The following is a 19,738-nucleotide window of genomic DNA, read 5'->3' as shown; positions in this document are numbered from 1 at the left end:
AAAATGACTACAACATTATATCCAGTTATACCCTTGTTTTTCACTGTTTTTTGCTGCCTAGGTGAATTTATGGGAATTCTGTTCTGCCTTGGCAAATTTACTACAGCAATTAGTACTATCTTTAGCCATTTTTTTAGGGGAGATTCTAAACTGGTGATCAAATAAGGATTTAATAAAGACAGTTGACAGTTAATTATTTTGTATAAGCACCAGTATAAGACATTAGGAAGCTTTTTATCTTCCACCTTTTCCCATATATATATATACATCACATAACTGAAGGGCTCTGCAGGTACAGACCTCCAAGTTGTCCAATATATTACTTTGCCAGTATTAAAATATCTTTAATTTATACATTTATCCGGGTACAAGCCCGTTGGGGGACTGGCACCACCTCCTGACCACCACTTTTGTCTATTTTTCTCCAGTACCTCCTTTTTCCATCTTTGTAGGTGATTGGGATTATTAGGCAACTTATTTATCCCTAGCCACACCTCCCCTGGCTAAGATTGACAGAGCCTGCATGCAAAGAAAACGGGTTTCACTTTCAAACAGATGTAATTTACCTTAAATAATTGTATCGAAATCTCTAAATTGAACTTTAATCACATACAGGAGGCTCTTGTAGGGCCTAGCTAGCTATCAACATAGCAGGGGATAAGAAAATCTTAATTAAACAGAACTTGCAATAAAGAAAGCCTAAATAGGGCTCTCTTTACAGGAAGTGTTTATGGAAGGCTGTGCAAGTCACATGCAGGGAGGTGTGGTTAGGGTTCATAAACAAAGGAATTTAACTCCTAAATGGCAGAGGATTGAGCAGTGAGGCTGCAGGGGCATGTTCTATACAATAAGACTGCTTCATAAAGCTAAAGTTGTTCAGGTGACTATAGTGTCCCTTTAAGGAACTCGGATGGGTTTTCCTGAAAGCAAATATTTGATAACACATATATAGATTCGATTAAACAGAGAGACAGACAGAGAGATAATATGGAAGAATTTGCAAAAATTCTGATTCTTAGTTATTAATGTAATTCATATTTCCTAAAAACACTAGCTATCATGCAAATAACTGGTAACAATTTTGTGAAGCACAAAATTTTCACTTATCTATTTCATACTTAAATAAAAAAATTATAATTTCAGTTCCAATCTATTTGCCATAATAATAATAAACAAAATATGTGTTTTTGGTTAATTCATAACACATAATATTCACACAAACATATTTTATTTTATAGAACATGTGCACATGGGAAATATAAAATGTGATTGTATTTAAATAATTACAGTGTTTAAGACGAGGGTTGCAAGGATGCCTATACTTTATGTGGCCTTGTAGCCACATATGGGCATATTTTAAACATTTCAATGTTTGTTATCTGGTGGATTGTGAAACATGAAATGACCCATCATTATACCCACTCCAAATATATATAAAAATAAATCAAAAACATTTTTATGTACGTATACTTGATTTTCATATGTAAGTATAACAGAGAAGTCTGTATTTCACATGATAGCTAAATATACAGGTTTGGACATGATTCACAGTAGGATTTGACAGGTAAATAACGTATTTGTGAGTAGTTCAATTCAAGTCTTTGGAATTTCATCATGGGTAATTTCATGAAGGAACGAGTAAACATAGTGGAATTTTATTTTAAAAATGGCAGGTATATGATTGAAAAAAAATTTATGTCCTTTAGTGGACATTGGACCACATGAGACAGCTGCTCAAGGAGCAGATAATTTAAAGAAATTCTAAGATTAATTGACTACCACATTTGCATAGTCTATCATCTCCTGATTACTTAATATGGGGATATTTGAAGGAGCAGGTGTATGTGAACAAACCACGCATACCTGAGCACTTCAAAGAAAATATTAAACATTAACTAATGTTATTGGCTTCCTATAAAATATAGAGCTCAAGGCTTCCTATAAAATATAGAGCTCAATTTAAAATTCTGGTTCTTGCTTTCAAATCTCTGCATCAGGGCCGGATTAACATAGGGGCTGATGGAGCTGCAGCTCCAGGCCCAGGCCCATGGAATAGGCCCATTGAAAAAAAAAAAAAAATTTTTTTTTTTTTTTTTTTTTTTTTTACACACACATACTACTCTTAGGTTTGCCACCTGACTGGTATTTTACTGGCACAGCCGGTATTTGAGACTGCCTGGCCGTGCCGGTATTGCAGTAATACTGGCAATACAAATGCAGGTATTTTTCTCAGAATAAGTGGAGATTACTCTGCAATACCAGCACCGGCCAGGTGGGGTCATTGTGTGTGGAGAGAGGCAGGGATATGAAGTTACAGCATATCCCCATAGACATATAATACCTAGATGCCGCATTGACCTCGGGGGGCCATGAAATGCGGGCGCCATTTTGGGCCGGTCACCCGGTGTGGCATATATGTCTATATATTAGGACTTCTGTCCCTAATTTTTTTTAATTTACTTTGACTTAGTGACAAATCTAACTTTAGTAAATAGTGATGTGATTGTTTGTTCTCCTATTCTCTTTATGCTTTCTCCTATCTCCATGCGGACTTCAAAGTGCAAAAGACAGAGCTCACAATAATAAAGAGTTGTAGATATCTACATTTTATTTTGCACAGTTCCAAAATCCATATTAGTTAAAAATAGGTGAAAAGTAAATACATTACAAATCAGGCAAAGATCCAGTCCCACTTTAGAACATGTATATTAAGATGATAGATTGTGGGGTTAGTTCACGAAACTTATAATTTTAGCAAACCTGAATCCAAATGCAATGCATAGTTTCAATCTGGAAATTCAAATAATTCCAATGTATTGAGTAAACTTAGTCGATAACGTAAATAACCACAGAGGTCTTAAAGCAGCAAATGTCAGTTAATTTTATTTAATATCCCAGGATTAAACATCATGCTACTGGATCTATACACCCTCCAGGTGGATTTTAAGACTAACCATGTTTACTTTGAGGACCTTGCTCTGCAAATCATAGACATATATATTCTATATATGTCTATGCTGCAGATCACACTGTGACCGATCCAAGATGGCGGCCCTGCAGCTCATCAGAGCCAATAGGAAGTAGCAGTCAATGCGGCGTCTAGTATTTTATGTCTATGCATATCCCTGCCTCTCTGTACTACTCACTGATCCGTGGGGACCAGCAACAGAGCACAGAGTCCAGACAGCGGCTCTACAGCTCAGATAAGTGAGGGATGGGGGGGAAAGGCAGCAGGTACACATGGGGACACTGAGACACTAGGGAACATAGGGGGACACTGAGACACTAGGAGACACATGGGGACACAAACACTAGGACACATGGGGACACAGACACTGGGAGACCTGGGAACACTGAGACACTTGGGGACACTGAGACAAAAGGAGATGCTGAGACACATGGGGACACTGTTTCTCCCAGTGTCCCCCATCCAGTGTCGCTAGTGTCTCAGTGTCCCCAAGTCTCCCAGTGTCTGTGTCCCATGTCTCTGTGTGCCTAGTGTCACCATGTCTATGTCCACAACTGCCCCCATGTCTCCCAGTGTCCCAAGTGTCTGTCTCCCAGCCAGTGTCCCATAGTCTCCCAGTGTCCCATAGTCTCCCAGTGTCCCATAGTCTCCCAGTGTCTGTGTTCCCATGTCTCTGTGTCCCTAGTGTCTTAGTGTCCCCAAATGTTTCAATGTCCCCATGTCTCCCAGTGTCTGTGTCCCTAGTGTCTGTGTCCCCATTTCTCCCAGTTTCCCTAAATGTCTGTGTCCCCATGTCTCTCAGTGTCCCCAGGTCTCAGTGTCCCCAGGTCTCAGTGACCCCAGGTCTCAGTGTCCCCAGGTCTCTCAGTGTCCTAGTGACATGGGGACACACTGAGACACTGGGAGAAATGGGAACACTGAGACACTGGGAGACTAGGGGACTGGGCGACATGGGGACACTGACACTGTGATACATAGGGACACTGAGACACTGGGTGACTTGCGAGACTGAGACACTGGGAGCAATCCATCTATACAGCAGAATCAAACTGTGAGTAGTTTGTTGGTGATTTTACAGAATTTTCTCTGATGTCACTCCTTGTGATTATACAAAGGATTAAGGCTGGTATTTTGTTCCAAGAAAGGTGGCAACCTTAACTACTCTTCACATACTCTTGCTTAAAGTAGCACTATAGGGTCAGGAACACAATCATGTATTTCTGACCCTATTATGTTAAAACCACCACCCTGCCCCCTTCTTGCCTCCCTAAGTATAGTAAAATATAACTTGTATTCAAGTCTGCAGCTGCTGGCTCTGCCTCTGAACTGACTGTCTGCTGACATCATCAGAAGTGGTGGTCTGAGCAAATTACAATACTTCCCCATAGGATTGGCTGAGACTGTCAACTAGGCAGATCAGGGGCAGAGCCAGCACAAGTCCAACATAGCCCTGGCCAATCAGCATCTCCTCATAAAGATAAATTGAATCAATGCATCTGTATGAGGAAAGTTCAGTGTCTGCATGCAGAGGGTAGAGACACTGAATGGCAGTGCTCCACACTAGGCAGTACTACCCCAGGAAGCACCTCTAGCAGCCATCTAAGGAGTAGCCAGTGGAGTTATTTTCTCTGAAAAGACAGTGTTTACTGCAAAAGGCCTGAATGGAATGATTCTACTAACCAGAACAAATACAATAAGCTGTAGTTGTTCTGGTGACTATAGTGTCCCTTTAAGTTTGGAAGCTTAAGAGGGATGTATGGGAACAAAACGTGTGTGGACTGGCTGACAATAAAATTAGTTTAAGTAATGCAGACGTTGGTCTCTCTAACACTGTGGCATGTCTCTATTCATCTACACTCACTACATACACTTTTTATCTGTCTCAGACTATATACCAGGAACTTCTGCCTGCTAATAAGAAGGTAAGGAGACAAGTGGACCAGCGAGTGCTAGGGGACAGTCCTTAGAAAGCATGGAGTGAGCGCATCATTAGACGCATTTATGTCAAGCTCAGGGTGCTGCCTGCATAGTATGCCCTTAGTTGGACAGCCTGCATGATTGGCGGGCAGCCTGACATGCATTCATGCCAGGCTGTCCTTCAAATTCTTTGGAGAGACATGCTCCCTTTTTGGGCATGTTCTCCCCTTTTGGCAGGTCTGGTCACGTGATTCGCACCAGTGGCCACCCTTTTACCCCGCCCATTGACTGCCTGCTTCACTGGACACTGCTGTTAAGGGTTATGGATTTAATTGAAAGATGAAAGATATAAATTAGAGAGAGATTAGCATAGAGTATGTGTTTTCTTATAGCTGCATCCTATGAGTTTCCCTCCAGCACCATCTCCATCAGATACATGACGCTTGGGAGGTATGATTGTTTTAATGTTTTTGGTCGTTAAGATTCTGTAATTAGGCCCATCATAATTGTCAGCACCAGGCCCAGTGTGCTCTTAATCCGGCCCTGCTCTGCATAATGCTGCTCCCACCTATCTATCCTCCCTAATACACAAGTATGTCCCGTCTAGGCCCTTACGATCTGCTGAAGACTTACGTCTATCTTCTGTCTGTACTCCCACCTCTGATGCTCGCCTTCAAGATTTCTCGAGGGCTGCACCGTTCCTGTGGAACTCGCTTCCCTCCTCCGTTAGATGCTCACCCAGTCTCCACTCCTTCAAAAAATCGTTAAAAACCCACTTCTTCATAAAAGCGTATCAATTAAACTCTTAATAGCTCCCAACTGATTCCTCTTCTGCAACTGTCACTAGTCGAATACTATCCTTACCTTTTGTGTCATTTTACCCCACTCCCTCTAGCATGTAAGCTCTATAAATATCATAAAAATAATAATAATAATAATAATAATAAACAATGCATTTGAAAGAGTCCAATTTTACAACGTGGCAAATGGAGCTCATTTAAGAGGTTATCTTTTGTACCTAGTCAAACATACTTCCATACGTTAACCATTGATTGTATACAATATTGCAATTGGTTCAAAGGTTATTGACTCCTCAAACCCTACTCTTAATTATGGCCCAGCCTGTACATTCTTTTTTGAAATGTAATATACACTTTAGTACATATGATACTAATGAACAGAGTTATAGTGTTTATTGGGGGTGGGGGGGGGGGGGTGGGGGGGTGAAGCTTGGTATAAAATATGTTAATACTATAAATTATAGTAACAATTTTTATTAATAATTATTTTTTTGTGTAAAATAAATATTTGTTTTATAAATATTTGCTATTTAACAAATATTGCATGTGTGAAGTTTCAGCAGGTACATGGATAAAAAAATACAAGTAAATGTATGTATTGGAGCTGTATGGTCTGGACACCTGCTACATAAAAATTGTAGATATTTTAATGAAATTCAATTGATATAAAATGTTCAAAATGAAATAGATAATGTGATTGGATCTTCTCAGCCTCAAATAGAACACAGAAAGGACATGCCGTATACAGATGCTGTCATTCATGAAATTGCACCTAACAACCTTCCACATGAAAATACGTGTGAAGTCACATTTAGACGCTATTTTATAAGTGAGGTAAGTGAGTAACTTGCAATATATTTATTTTTATAAGTTATGTTTGTGTCATGCACCCCATGGTTTACTGTATTAACTATAAATATATATAAATAAAACATTTAAAAATAATATCCGGAAGTATTACTTTACTGAGAGGGTAGTGGATGCATGGAATAGCCTTCCAGCTGAAGTGGTAGAGGTTAACACAGTAAAGGAGTTTAAGCATGCGTGGGATATGCATAAGGCTATCCTAACTATAAGATAAGGCCAGAGACTAATGAAAGTATTTGAAATAATTGGGCAGACTAGATGGACCAAATGGTTCTTATCTGCCATCACATTCTATGTTTCTATGTTTCTATTTCGCTGTCATTTTATGAATATTTTTCAACTATGTATCAGGTTAAAGGTTAAAGGTAAATGATCTATAATTAAATAGTTCCAGTTATGCTCACACCCATCTTCAGCCTGGTTTAGTTGAAAGTGACACTACAAAACCCTAAAGCATTTTTGCTTGCTTAAATACTTTATGTGTGAACAGTGTGTTCTATGTTTTTATTTTACAAAAAGTGCAGATTTCAACAAAAAATGGCAATTTTACAATTTAACTTTGTTACACCCCCCTAGTTGTCAATCACACAACTGCTCCTGTTACTTCCTGGTAGTTTAACTCAGGGTAGCTAAATTTAAGAGGCATGCAATTGCTCAGAGCACCTGCCTTGCAAGATCTCCTCATTGGCCTGCATTAGGTAGTCTGTAATTGGACAGCCCCAGAAATATAGACTGGGAAATAGATGAAGGCATGCAAAGCCTACAGAGAAAGGAAATACAGCTTTTGCAATAGACACTACGTGCAATGACTTCTGAATGTTGAAGCTTATTCTTGCCAGAGAAGTCTTTAATATTGATTGGAACCTGGACAAGCATTTGTTTGTGCCCACTGGACCCTGCCCTCCCATCCCCCCTCCACTCTTACCCCCACTCACTGGCATACAATCACAGCCTTCACCCCAACCCAGTGAACTAATGTAGTGAGCACCCTGGGACACAAAATTATTTTGGGCCTCCCCTCAAGCACAAGAGTGGAGAAAAGATAGATCCACATATGTCATACAACTCCCACCATGCTATGTCAGCTGAGGATCTACCATTTGGCCATTCTTGTAGGATTGTCTTTGTGAGCAGTGTTTGTGCATTTGAATGTAAGCATGTTTTTGTATGCACTGTTACCATTCAAATGCAGTACTGTTCTTGTGTGTAGTGTTTGCATCTGAATGCACAGGTGTGTATTTGTATGTGTGTAGAGTTGGTGTTTGTATATAATTGTAGCATTTTAATAAAGGGCTATGTTTGTCTGTAACATTTGCAATTGCATGAAGGGGTGTGTTTGGATGTAGTGTTGGCTTTTAAATGCAGATGTACATGTGTGTGTAGTATTGGTGTTTGAATGAAGGGGTGTGCTTGTATACAATTTTGAAGTTTAAATTCTGAGCTGTGTTTGCATGCAATGTTTGTGTTTGCAGGAGTGTGTTTGATTGCTGGGATGTATGCACATATATACTAGCACTGATATACATACACATTAACACACAGATGCACACATAAACACACTAATACATGTACACAACTGGACACATGTGCACACCTTGACACACAGATACACACACTAACACAAACACACTGGCATATACACACCCACACTCAGATATACACACTTTGACAAACATATACAAACTTTGATACAGACACTCGTGCACGCACACATACACAGATACACACACTGGCACATGCACACACAGAGATACACACTTGCACACACTGACACAGATATGTACACACACTCATACACACAGGTACACATGCAGGGGTGTATTTGTGTGCAGTGTTAATGCTGGATAATGTAGTATTGCATTTGTGTTCAGTGTTGGCATTGGAATGCTGGGATGTATGCATTGCCACACTCATAAATACACACTTACACACACTGACACATATATATACACACACACACAAACACACACACAGACACAAAGGTACACATACACAGACACGCAGGTACACATACACATTGACACACCAATACTACACACCAGATACACACACAGCTAGATACATAGCCACACACATACATGGCCGGTCACTTACTCCCAGCTTACTCTGCACGGGAGGTAGAAGAGAGACAGCCAGGCTGTGAAGATGAGGTCACACCAACTCCCATCAGCCCCAACCAGCCTTCTGCAACGAAAAGGTAAGAAACAGTAGGTGGCTGAAAAATGAGATGTGTGTGTGTCAGTATGTCTGTCTGTCTGTCTGTATGTCAGCATGCATGTATGTATGTCTGTCTGTATGTCAGTATGCATGCATGAATGCATGTGTGTATATTCGAATGGATGTCTTGGAGGACAGGGGGCGACAGAGAAATATCAAAATCTACGGGGTAGCAGACTCTGCTCCCGCGGATGAGCTACCTCACTTCATCAGCAGGATCCCGCCCCCTGTCCTACCTGCAAAAATGTCTAAACAGTTTGCATACGACGGCCTGTACTGCATCTCCACAACATCTCGTGCACCGACGAATGTTCCACGGAACATTATCCTATGCTGCCAGACCCTCGCTGACAAACAGTGGCTCCTACGTGCTCTGAATGGGAAGACTCCACTCCAGTTTGAGAACCATTCCCTCACCTTCTTTCAAGACTTGAGCAAAGCCACCCTGTTTTGGCGAAAATCCATGCATCCTTCCAGCTAGGCCCTGCAGGAGGCAGGAATAATATATCGGTGGACATACCCTAGGTCCCTTACAGTCACCACAGAAGGGAATATTTACAAAGCGACAGGTCCGCCAGAGGGCCTAAACATCCTACAGGTCTTGGGCCTTTTCCGAAACACAGCTGGCTCAGCCTGCCAGTCATGCCTGGGATGTCTCCCAAATCGCACCATTCGTCCCTGGGGGAGCGGTGAACTCTGTGACATGAAAGCCTGATCAGTAGCCTTATTACCCCAATTGGCCTGCTTTACAAGTTTTATATGCTTTATGAGTTTGTGTTTCAGTTTAATACACATGATCATAACAAATGTAGCTCTTTCACTGTTCCAACACTAACTACATGCTTCTTACGTATTGCATATGACACCTCTGACGTATGCATCTGAATCCCCCAATATAACTCAATACACACACACACAACTTCGGTGGGGACATCCACCTAGAAATAATGATAACCCTTTCCCTATTAATTCAGAGGTTAGGGGTATATACACATCTCCTAAGGAGAATTTAGCCAGACTCTACGAATCACCCACATGTGAGCCCATACACATGGTGGACGACAATCGCACTCAGGCCCGGACTGGCCATCGGGCACACCGGGCAAATGCCCGGTGGGCCGCGGTGGCCATGGGCCGAGGCCGGCAGGGAGATCACAGGATCTCCCCTGCCAGCGCTATCCGAGCGAAGGCCCTGCAGTAGTCCACGGCGGGCCGGTAGGGAGATCAAAGATCTCCCCACCGGCCCACATACAGTATACTGCGGCTGCCGGCTGGGGAGAGAGTGAGGGAGCCAGGAGAGGACCCGGCGGAGCTCCTACTTACAGCTCCGCCGGGTTCCTCTTGTGAGATTCGGAGCGTTGCCATGGCTCACAGGCTAGAGTTCACTCACCACTAGGACCACCAGGGATGGATGCCAGCAACAGGATCCCCCCTCCCAGGCTAAAGGTAAGAAGGGAGGGGGGAAATAATCACATCAGTCACATCAGCCTCACTTGCTCACACACACCCTGCACACTTGGCACTCACAGCACCCTGACTCACTTACACACTGCACCCCTGACACTGACAGCACCCTCACTCATGCAAACATACACACTGCACCCCTGACACTGACAGCACCCTCACTCACACAAACACTGCACCCCTGACACTGACAGCACCCACACTCACACACACACACACACTGCACCCCTGACACTCACAGCACCCTCACTCACACACTCACTGCACCCCTAACACTCACAGCACCCTCACTCACACACACACTGCACCCGTGACACTCACAGCACCCTCACTCACACACACACTGCACCCCTGACACTGACAGCACCCTCACTCACACACACTGCACCCCTGACACTGACAGCACCCTCACTCACAAAAACACTGCACCCCTGACACTGACAGCATCCTCACACACACACACACACACACACACACACACACACACACACACACACACTGCACCCATGACACTCACAGCACCCTCACTCACACACACACTGCACCACTGACACTGACAGCACCCTCATTCACACACACACACTGCACCCCTGACACTGACAGCACCCTCACACACACACACACTGCACCCCTGACACTCACAGCACCCTCACTCACACACACTGCACCCCTGACACTCACATCACCCTCACTCACACTTACACACACACTGCGCCCCTGACACTCACAGCACCCTCACTCACACACACACTGCACCCCTGACACTGACAGCACCCTCACACACACACACACACACACACTGCACCCCCGACACCTACAGCACTATCACTCACACACACCCTGCACACCTGACACTCACAGCCCACTCACTCACGCACTACACACTGCACCCCTGACATTCACAGCATCCTCACACACACACACACACACACACACTGCACCCCTGACACTGACAGCACCCACACACACACTGCACCCCTGACACTGACAGCACCCACACACACTGTACCCCTGACACTCACAGCACCCTCACACACAGCTTCCTCACACGCACATAGCACCCTCACGCAAACACAGCACCCATCACACACAGCACACACACACACTGCACCCTTACCCACATAGCACCCTCACGCAAACACAGCACCCATCACGCACACACACACACACACACTACACCCCTTACACACACACTGCACAATACGCTTTCCTAGCATTTTTGTCTCCTGGTATCCCATCTATGCAGACACCAGAGACAAATGTCAAGCAAACACAGTGCAAGCATGTTATTAAAGTCGCTTGCGCTGTGCAGAACAAATCCAGGGTCTTTTTCTCATGCTAGAGCTCTTCAGCAGAGCTCTGCGCATGATCTACCCTGGAAGAGCATTGAACCAACATGCTCACTTTGTGATGGGGTGTGCTTGTCATTGGTGATGACAAAACACACCCTATCTGGCCCCGCCCCCTTTTTAGTGGGCCTCTGTAATTAAAAAATGCCCGGGCCGAATTTTCTTCCCAGTCCGGCCCTGATCGCACTAGTTAATACAACTATGCCACCCTCCTTTGGTTACATGATTTCGTACTCATGAAGAAGCCTGCTACATAGCAGTCAGAACCTTAAGACCACACTACTTACACACGCAACATACCACATGACGTTCCTGACGAAGACCTTGTTTTGTTTAACAATCAATCTAAAAATGTGCAGTATCTCATACATGCCTTGTATTATGATGAACTCAGTTTACTCACTATCCACGAATGCTGTTGGGGCAAAGTGAACCTGTATGTTACCATGCACAACAAAAATAAAGAATAATAAAAAAAGCACCTTACAAGAAATTATACATGAAAAATTGATTCTAGCATCAAAACCATTTTTTTAAAAAACAACCAAGGCTTTTTTAAGTGCAGAAAGACAGAAAAAACAGACAGATGTATATCCACTGTTAAATCAAATAAGATATACAACATTAAAAAAATATATAGCAATAATTGTATATACCTGTTGGAGTGCCCTTGTGGCCTCCAGTATGTAGGAAGGACAATTAGACCACTCAAAATTAAAATAAGTAAACATTGCCGCAGCATAGTGAAAGGCTATAAAAAACACCTTGTCTCTTCACATTACAGTGTACATAATAATGACCCCCAAAAAATTAAATTCATGGGCATTTCAATCCTTACCAAACACTGAAGAGGAGAAGACATGATTAAAAAAACTCGGAAAAACAGAGATGGCGTGGATGTATTATTTAGATTATTTACACTCTAATGGCCTCAACGCTGATTTTGACCTTTATAAAAAATGTTAGTGTCAATTTTTTATAGTATACTTTTTATAGTGTTTTTTTTTTTTTACCTAAAAGCCTTTTTTTCTCTCATTATAATTTCCTTCACTTTTTTTTATAAATTATGGTATTCTCAGTATTTTTCCTAGCTGTATAATTTTAATCATGTCCTTAAGGACGGAGCCAAATGTACACGTTGTGAACGAAACAAAACGTAAACAAAACCTGGCATTTGCGCTATATGTCTGTCCAACCGTAATTCACCTCTTTCATATTAAATGCACCCCCCTTATTATATATCATTTTATTCAGGGGAAACAGGGCTTTCATTTAATATCAAATATTTAGCTATGAAACATAATTTAATATGAAGAAAATGGGAGAAAATACGATTTTTGTTTTATTTGTTTAGTTCTACATTACATTTTAACTGTCAATGTCATAATACTGTTTGCTTTTACTGCAATAAAATACACATATTTGTATTCAGCAAAGTCTCACGTGTATAACAGTACCCCCTATGTACAGGTTTTATGGTGTTTTGGGAAGTTACAGGGTCAAATATAGCGTGTTACATTTGAAATTGAAATTCGCCAGACTGGTTACGTTGCCTTTGAGACTGTATAGTAGCCCAGGAAATAAATTTACACCCATAATGGCATACCATTTGCAATAGTAGACAACCCAAGGTATTGCAAATGGGGTATGTCCAGTCTTTTTTAGTAGCCATTTGGTCACAAACACTGCCCAAAGTTAGCGTTAGTATTTGTTTGTGTGTGAAAAATGCAGAAAACGCCAATTTTGGCCAGTGTTTGTGACTAAGTGGCTACTAAAAAAGACTGGACATACCCCATTTGCAATACCTTGGGTTGTCTACTATTGCAAATAGTATGCCATCATAGGGGTAATTTTCATTCTTGGGCTACCATAGGGTCACAAAGGCAACGTAAGCAATCTGGCGAATTTTAATGTGAAAAAAATGAAACACAAGCCTTATATATTTTTTTTTTTTAATTCTTTATTTTGGTTGTGCAGGTGGTTACAGTATTTCAATAAGCGCCACAACAGCGTGGTTCAGTTTTCGTACAAGTTAAACAGTGGCATGATAGTTTGCACATTTTTTTTTTTTAAATAACATGCTTAACTAAACAGTTGTCGTCTAAGCTATAGTAGAGATTGCATGAACACGTTCAAAACAGAGCAGTATCTGGTTACAAAGTACATAACAGTACTCAAGCTATGAATGTTGAGGTTATAGGAATAACAGTATATGCAATGCGGGATTCAATATACAATATATGTAGGCATTGCTTGGTAGATTGGTAGCTATTAGCAGACCTCATTATTTGTATGTTTTAATAAAACAACGTTAAACAGTGGCGGTAATGCGTTTGAGAAACACCATATAATCACGATAAATTTCTTGTGAGGCTGTATTAGCTTGAGTATGTACCGTGAATGACCTTATGAGTCTATCTTGCTGTGCCCTACTGCTGTGAGGCAAAGTCCGTTGCAGCTGCAGGGACGTGGTGGCGTGGCAGTAGGCCATCCAGCAATTGGGTAGTAAGAGTCATCCTATGCCTCTAGTTGGCAGGGGTGAGGCTTCAGCCGGTGTGTTCCATATGCCTCTGCACCAGGGCGCCAAGAATCTATTTCCAGCTTTGTAATGTGTAGAGGCCTCCTGTACCATCGCTTGATATGCTGCTCCTGTCCCAGGTAGCCGCATGGTGGTCAGCTGGTCAGAGGTACGCTGGGGTGCATCGCTGGGGCTTTGGAGTTGTCCGGCGTTCACCTTGCCGCTTGTGTGTAGGTAGGTGCGTGTGCTCAAGCTGGTGCGGTCTGTCTCTCTCCTGTTTGCTTGTCGGAGCTTGTTTGGACGGGTGCCCGTTTGGAATGCCTGCAGAGGGGCGCCATAATGGCGGCGGCGGGTCAGTGGTCGGATCCACATGGCCACCGCTCGTGCTGCTTGTTGGTTGGGCATACCCCTGCTGCACTGCAGCTCATAGAAGGCTGAGCAGAGCCTGTCAAGGGCCTCCAGGGAGGAGGGCTGTATACAGGTAGTCGTGGCTCCCCTCTGTGAACTGTGACGGGGGGCCATCTTGGATGTGCTTCACCTGACTCGTGCTTCTCTCATTTATGTGTGCCCTAGGGCTGGTCTGCTTGCCTGGTCTGTCCGTCCAGGAGGACCGGGATATCCCCCACCGGTCCAAAGGGGGGGGGAGGATTGGAGACCACCTTCGTTGCTGAGGGGATCCGGTGTCGGAGAGAGCGGCCGCCTCTCCCCGGCTCCGGCTTCTGTAGGCCGCGTGTGCTGCTCTGCTTGTTTAGCTCCTACAGGCTTCAGAAAAAGACTTGCTGTAGTCAGAGGTGCACCCCTAACTTGGGTAATGCACCCCGGTGGGTCTTTGGGCTGTTAAGCCCTTGAAATCGCCTTTTTTCCTGTCCGTGGAGCAGGAGCTCGTGTCCCCTGCTCGTGTCCCTATACTTTCGGCATGGGTTCTCAGGCAGGTCCCGCTAATTGTAATTAATTAGGATACCTAATTATGTAAAAATATTACATAAATATATGTGTAGAATTAATATATGTATATATATACATATGTGTGTATATATATATATATTTTTTTTTTTTTAAATATTTTTATTTATATATAGGTATATAGATAGTGATATATACGTATATATTTATGTATATAGATATATATATTATTTCGTTCTACGTGTATTTTGATATATATATATATATATATATATATATATATTAATATCACAATACAGTTAGAAAGAAATAAAACACATCTATATATTTTGTAATATTTTATTTTTAATTATTTTTTACGTATTTACATATTTATTTTTTTATATTATATATAAAAATATATATAACAATAATTATATATATATTTAATCAGTATCAGTCTACGTGTAATTTGATATTAATATATATAGTTATATATACATAAATAGTAAAATACACCTAGACAGTGTATGTGTGTGTGTGTGTATATGTGTATATATATATATATATACTTAGATCATACTTATATACTATATATATATGATCTAAGTATATAAAAAAAATTACACTTATTTTAATTTGATTTGATTTTATTTCCAGCCAGCAGGGGGACTACCTGTCATCACAGTTAGTCCCCCTGCTGGCATTGCTGCAGCCAGCTATCCCGGCCATGTGATTGTGAGGTCCTCGCAAGGACCTCACTCTCACATGGCCCGGGGGGGCTGAAGAGGACGGAGGTGCCGCGGGGGGCTCCCTGGGAGTCCCCCCAACCACGATCGCCAGCGTGGGATTGCCGGCGACCGGGTAAGTAAAAAAAAAAACGGATGGCGTACAATTACGCCCGGCGGCATTTAGAGCCGCTTTAAAAAGGACGTAATTGTACGCCCTCCGGTCTTAAGGGGTTAACGCTGTCTAGAATTGAAATATATTTGTTACCTTTTGCAATTCAATATATGATCCATAAAGTTAGTTCACGTTATAATCTTTTAACCTCACTGAATTTAAATATTCTAGCAAATATACGCCTTTAAATATATGTTTTTTTCACAAATGTTAGGGTTCAAATTAGGGTTAGGTTTAGGGACTTGTTTTTATTTAGTGATATTTCACATTAGGGGAATATCTATAAATAGTGATTTCTCACACTCTATTGTTACCCTTACCCCAAGGGTTAGGGTAAGAATAGAGTGTGAGAGAGGTAAAAATAACGTGCCTAACCCTAATTCGAACCCTCACTTAACCCTAAATGTCCCGTGTGCCTAAGTTTAGTGAATGCACTAACTATAATGAAAGTGTAAAACTAGTTTTACTTACCTTCCAGGACCTTGCAGTGGAGGAGTAGCAGGAGTTGCATGTGCAGCGCAGGATCCAGCTGATTCCCCTCACCAGAAGTGAAGAGGGTAGGGGATTTACATGGGGTAGGGTATTTTGATGGAACACTGGCCATATTACTAGACATTCAGAGAAACACATTGATGCAAGCCTCGCCCCTTAACATATCACTTCCACTGACATCATTTCCAATGATATGAAAGGGAAAAAGGACTACACATTCCACAATGCAAGTCCAGATGACACATGTGAAGAGAACCAGGAAGTAAATCAGCATACCTAATTCTACTAATTACAGACAAACTACCGTATATATACTCGGACATTCTGAGGAAGTCCTGCTGGGAGAAATGAGTAAAGTGTGATCTTAGAGAAGTTCTTTATATCTATACATTTTATTTACTTGTAATATTACGTTTAACTACTATATATATATATATATATATATATATATATATATATATAAAATTCATTGTCTACAACATCAAATACAATTTGTTGTTTTGCTGCTGAACTATCCTGGTTCCTGCACCTCCTCTGATGGTGATAAACCACCAAGGCTTTATACCACCAGAGCAAGTTTATTGCTCACCAAAAAAGTAAGTAATTAGGATTCTTTGCTTTTGTGCACCTTTATATATTTTAACATTTTGCACTATTAGACCCTCTCTGCTTTATTTTATATGCTTGAGTCGTACTGGACACATAAAATTGTGGATCTACATATATCCCAAGACGGGGATTGTAGCATCAAAGTGCTAAAAAGCAGAGCTCTCATTAACATTAAGACATATGACACTATTTTTTGTTGTATTTCTGTTTTATTTTTAGGTTTTCCTGTTACTGAAATACAAAATCAATTTACTCCAGAGAGAGTACGTATATACATTATTGGGTTATTATGATTGAGTATACCCGTGTAATTATTATTTTCTTCAGTTCTGTTTGGCATGGTTTAACACCTGTTTTGTCATGTTTCTGAATCTTACGCAAGGTTTGGGAATCATTGTAGATTTACTGCTGCCTGTTCACATTATAGCGAGTGCCTACACCTGCCTTTTTTCTATGTGTGTGTGTGTGTATATATATATATATATATATATATATATATATACACACACACACACACTAGTTGGCTGTTTTTTGCACAATATTTGCTACATTTTTGGGAGCAGTCATGGCAAAGTTTAATATATCAATATTTGTGGGACAATCACAACCTATTACTTATGCAAGTGCAAAAGTTGCAAATACTATGTGCAAAAAAAATGACTATAAAATCAATAAAACTTCCCTTCAGCAATGAATCCACCTCGAAAGTTTCCTCTAATCTTCAACCGTAGACATAAAACAATAAAGATGGGGTGATTTTGCTAGGGGAAATAGGAAAGGCACAACATAGTATTTAACTGTGTATAAACAAACCTTTGTTTAAAAATAGTTAAATTGGCCACTCACACTTTTAACCCCTTAAGGACCAAACTTCTGGAATAAAAGGGAATCATGACATGCCACACACGTCATGTGTCCTTAAGGGGTTAATGCCAACTTCAATCTTTTAGATAATATTTATAGAGATCACTCTTTTGCTTCAGAACTATGACAGTCTCAGGATCATTTATGGGAAGAGAGATTGCAAAAATTGTAATGCAAGTTTGAATGTAGCCATGGAGCAGCGCAGCCTAAGTGGAATGGGCCTTGACATGGCTAGGAGACAGGCATAGGAGGTGTTCATGTGGGAGGTTTGGCTATAGAAAGTGGGGTGGGGTTTTTAGATTATGGGAGTATATATAACGGCCATTTTCGATTAAGGGCCATCTTAATTAATCCTCACTTACCTGTTTTGTCCCACCCTCCCTCCCTTTAAGCAGGTTCTGGATCCTGTTTGGTCACGGCGGCGGAGTACTTGGGTTTTGGTTTTTATTTTATTTTTATAACGCATATGCCGGAAAGGCGACTATGCATATGTAAATTAAAATGCATAACAAATTTATTCGCTTACATGCAATTTTAAAGCAGCAGGTGTAGAAGTCAAAAGCATGGATTTGTTGTCAGTTATGTAGTCCTACACGTATCGTCCATCCTGGGACTTACTCAGGGACACCGACTGCTCTAGTGCAAATCACAGATAAATTAATTAAACCAAATATAAACAAATCCTCCCGCCTCTCTTCCTTTTAACCCCCTTCAGGACGGAGTCAATAGTGCACGTTCTGATCAAAACAAAACGTAAACAAAAACTGGAATTTGCGCTACATGTCTGTTCAATCGTAATTCACCGCTGTCACATTAAAGGGACACTGTAGGCACCCAGACCACTTCTGCCCATTGGAGTGGTCTGGGCGCCAACTCCCACTACTCCTAACCCTGTAAGTGTAATTATTGCAGTTTTTTATAAACTACAATAATTACCTTGCAGGGTTAAGTCCTCCCCTAGTGGCTGTCTATTAGACAGCCACTAGAGGGAACTTCCTGCTCTATAGCACAGGTTTTCTGTGCTAGAGCATCGCTGGACGTCCTCACGCTGTGTGAGGACCTCCAGCGTCGCTCAATTCCCCATAGAAAAGCATTGAAAATCGCTTTCAATGCTTTCCTATGGGGTGTGCTAATGCGCATGCGCGGCATTGCCGCGCATGCGCATTAGGTCTCCTCGGCCGGTGGGCGGGATCAGTCTCGCCCACCGGCCGACGTAGGCAGAAGGTGGAGCGGTGGGGGAGGAGCAGGCAGCGACGTGGGACATGTCGCTGCCTCAGGTAAGTCACTGAAGGGGTTTTCACCCCTTCAGCAACCTTGGGATTGGTGGGTGGGAGCGTGAGGGACCCTCCAGTGCCAGGAAAACGGATCGTTTTCCTGGCACTGGAGTTTCCCTTTAAGTGCACCCACACTTATTATATATCATTTTGTTCAGGAGAAACAGGGCTTTACTTTATCATTAACTATTCATATATGGAACATAATTTATTATGAATAAAATTTGAAAAAATGTGAGAAAATAAGATTTTTTTTTAAAATTTGTATTTCCGTCTGACATTTTAGCTGTGATTGTCATAATACTGGTTTTAGGTTTTACTGCAAAAAAAAATGCACATATTTGTAATCAGCGATGTCTCACGAGTACAACAGTACCCCCCATTAACAGGTTTTATGGTGTTTTGGAAAGATACAGGGTCAAATATAGAACGTTCCATTTTCAAATTGAAATTTGCCAGATTAGTAATGTTACCTTTGAGACGGTGTGGTAGCCCAGGAATGAGAATTACCCCCATAATGGCATACCATTTGAAAAAGTAGACAAGCCAAGGTATTGAAAGTGGGGTATGTTTAGTCTTTTTTAGTAGCCACTTAGTCACAAACACTGGCCAAA

At 41.6% G+C, this 19,738-nt stretch overlaps 2 protein-coding genes across 2 annotated transcripts in view; both read left to right on the top strand.

The window, feature by feature from the left end:
* The window catches only part of LOC134586516 (cytochrome P450 2K1-like), a 426,562-nt gene that overhangs the window by 154,678 nt on the left and 252,146 nt on the right, over positions 1–19,738 (top strand). The gene's annotated exons all lie outside the window — the stretch shown is intronic.
* The window catches only part of LOC134586518 (cytochrome P450 2K1-like), a 71,186-nt gene continuing 68,350 nt past the window's right edge, over positions 16,903–19,738 (top strand). The window contains exon 1 of the mRNA XM_063442077.1: positions 16,903–16,973. The gene's annotated coding sequence lies outside the window, so the exon portion shown is untranslated. The remainder of the gene's footprint in view (positions 16,974–19,738) is intronic.

This window comes from Pelobates fuscus, chromosome 2, assembly GCF_036172605.1.
Source record: "Pelobates fuscus isolate aPelFus1 chromosome 2, aPelFus1.pri, whole genome shotgun sequence".
Lineage (NCBI taxonomy): Eukaryota > Metazoa > Chordata > Amphibia > Anura > Pelobatidae > Pelobates > Pelobates fuscus.
This window is presented reverse-complemented; position numbering and strand designations above follow the sequence as displayed.